We start from the raw sequence: 3,370 nt of genomic DNA on the forward strand, positions 1-3,370 counted from the left end.
TTCTCCAAATATATATTTTACCTTTATTCTTATGTATCATAAAATGACATGGAAATAGCTTTACCCCTTCCAAGACTTTTCTTTATGCTTTGTTAGAAAAGACCAAATATAGCTTTCAGCCTGGGAATAATTCATCCCATTACTAAAGTAACACTCTTCCAAGTACACAGCCAGACATTCTGTTTCTCTACCCTCTCTGTTAAGAGTAAGAACTCTTTTCAGGGTGCATGGGTGGTTCATTGGGCTAAGTGTCTGACTCTTGATCTCAGCTCAGGTCTTGATCTCAGGGTCATGAGTTCAAGCCCCGTGCTGGGCTCCACATTGAGCTTGGAGCCTACTTAAAAAATAAAAAGAAGAAGAAGAACTCTTCTCAGTCACATATAAGATCTGAGAATTGTTCCATCTGCTTCTTTCTGGTGGCTATTTCCTTGGCCTCAGTAGTTTCTTCACATACATATACTGACCAATACACAACTGAAAGCTTCTGAGGAATGTCCTGAGGTCATGTGTGTCAGTCTCCATGCACCTCTCTCCTCTCTGGTGTTCTCTGTAATTCAGGGAGATGGTCAGACTCTTTGGGTTCTCTGCCTTTATCCATGACTTGATAAATTTCCAGAGAGTAAGTCAGGGAAATCTTTGGGCTCTTCTCATTACGCCCCCCTATTTTTAGAGATCATTGTCATTGGTTTCTTTTACCCAGTTTCTTAGAACAATTGTTCTATAAACTTACCACTTTGTTTTTAGTTATCTAAGGCGAGAGACTAAATCTGATAGCTGTTATTCCATCATGGCAATAAACAGAAATAAAATGTTTGCTTTGTATTTAATATTTGAATGCTTAATTTTTTTGTCCCAAGTTATAATCTGATTATGTGGGTGAACACACTCCAAAACCATCAATATTCTGGATTAATATCATCCTCTTCATCTCAGTGGTGTGAATGCACATCTGCTTCAGTTTTTCCACTTACTATATGTTGACTTCAAGTGAGCAATCATGACTTATGTGCTTATCTCAACACTGGCAGGTGATTATGATTCTAATAGCTCTATAAGGGGGGACACTAAGATAAATGGCAAAGGATGAGGTTAAGAAGTCGGTTATAGTGATGATATTCAGCAGGGCGAAGATTGGGTCTGTCAGGGTCTTTCAAATTTCAGGTACAATATAGGACAAGTCTACTTTGTTGAAACAAGTTTTTCCACAAAATTCTGGCCCTGGGCAGGTGAATAACCAATCACAGACTAGCAAAGATAACCTGGTTTAGGTCTTTGGATTATTAAGAGGTCTCAATTGTATTATTATTTTCAAATACAATAAAATGTGTCATTAATAAGGTTACATTGCTATATTAAACACCTCATAAGGTATTATTCACAATGATCTTCATAAAATGCAAGGAGATGAAAGAGCAATGACAAAATTTCAAATTTAGAAAGAAGAAGCATAGAAATGAAAGAGATTTAAGGAATTCACCTAAGTTACATATGCAGGAAGTTGCACAGTTAAGAATCTGATGGAGAAAGTTTTCCTCCAAATCAATGCCTGGTGTTTCTAAAGCCTCCTACTTTGTCTAAACATGTAGAGAACTGCAGGATGAATCTCCTTGGTCCTGACACTGTAGATGATGGGATTAAGTACTGGTGGGAGAAGCAGGTAAATGTCAGCCATGACGATATGGACGATGGGACGCAAGTGTTTCCCAAAGCGATGGACCATGCATACCCCTGTTAGAGGTACAAAGAAGATAAGAACCACACATACCTGGGACAAACAAGTGTTGAGCGCCTTTAGTCGCTCTTCAAAGATGCAATGCCCAGAACAGCATGGAGAATTATAACGTAGGAAAGGAGTGTGAAAACTGAGTCTGCACCCAGTGTAATAATGACCACACACAATCCATAGATGTTGTTGACACTGGCATCAGAGCAGGATAATTTCAGAATATCCTGATGCAGACAAAAGGGGTGGCTGAGCACATTAACCTGGCAATAATGATAGCACTGTAGCAATATGGATGTAGGCATCATGACTCCTGCATTTCACAGCAAGCAGCCCAAGGCAGTCTTGCCAATGACATCACTGGTGACGACGCTTGAGTAGTGCAATGGACGACATATAGCAATGAATCTGTCAAAGGCCATGGCCAACAGCACTGAAGACTTCAAGAACGTGAAGGTGTGGATGAAAAAGAGCTAAGCAAAGCGAGCTCCTACTTTGATTTCCTGGGCTTCCCACCATAACACAGCCAGTATTGTGGGGAGTGTAGAGATGGACATGCCCAGGTCAGTTACTGCCAAGATGGACAGCAGATAATACATGGGCTGGTGGAGTGAAGACTTATTCCAGACAACAGAGAGGATGGTCATGTTGCCTATAAATGCCATCAGTATGCAAGACAAAATGGAATTGAGAGCCAAGCATGAACAGGCTTCAGCCCATGGAAACCTCCTAAGAGAAGGATGGGTTCCATAGCATCACTGTTATTCCAGACCACCATGGTGGCCTTCAGAAGACTTTTGGGTGTGAGAGATGCTGACAAAGTCACAGACCATTCAGATTGGTGAATAAATTCTACCATGTTCATGTAAAATCAATCTTTTGTGTTTTTCTTTCTTTTTTTTTTTAGATCACATTATTTATATTGACCCATTTCTAATGGTATTTTTTCTACTTTTTTTTTCAATATATGAAATTTATTGTCAAATTGGTTTCCATACAACACCCAGTGCTCATCCCAAAAGGTGCCCTCCTCAATACCCATCACCCACCCTACCCTCCCTCCCACCCCCCATCAACCCTCAGGTTGTTCTCAGTTTTTAAGAGTCTCTTATGCTTTGGCTGTCTTCCACTCTAACCTCTTTTTTGTTTTTCCTTCCCCTCCCCCATGGGTTTCTGTTAAGTTTCTCAGGATCCACATAAGAGTGAAACCATATGGTATCTGTCTTTCTCTGTATGGCTTATTTCACTTAGCATCACACTCTCCAGTTCCATCCATGTTGCTACAAAGGGCCATATTTCGTTCTTTCTCATTGCCACGTAGTACTCCATTGTGTATATAAACCACAACTTCTTTATCCATTCATCAGTTAATGGACATTTAGGCTCTTTCCATAATTTGACTATTGTTGGGAGTGCTGCTATAAACATTGGGGTACAAGTGCCCCTATGCATCAGCACTCCTGTATCCCTTGGGTAAATTCTTAACAGTGCTATTGCTGGGTCATAAGGTAGGTCTATTTTTAATTTTCTGAGGAACCTCCACACTGTTTTCCAGAGTGGCTGCACCACTTTGCATCCCCACCAACAGTGCAAGAGGGTTCCCGTTTCTCCACATCCTCGGCAGCATCTATAGTCTCCTGATTTGTT

The 3,370-nt window shown here is 40.6% G+C and overlaps 1 pseudogene; it reads right to left on the bottom strand.

The window, feature by feature from the left end:
* Positions 1-1,448: 1,448 nt before the first annotated feature.
* Positions 1,449-2,788, bottom strand: LOC106966062 (olfactory receptor 51L1-like; annotated as a pseudogene).
* Positions 2,789-3,370: the final 582 nt, after the last annotated feature.

Source organism: Acinonyx jubatus, chromosome D1 (assembly GCF_027475565.1).
Source record: "Acinonyx jubatus isolate Ajub_Pintada_27869175 chromosome D1, VMU_Ajub_asm_v1.0, whole genome shotgun sequence".
NCBI classification, from domain to species: domain Eukaryota; kingdom Metazoa; phylum Chordata; class Mammalia; order Carnivora; family Felidae; genus Acinonyx; species Acinonyx jubatus.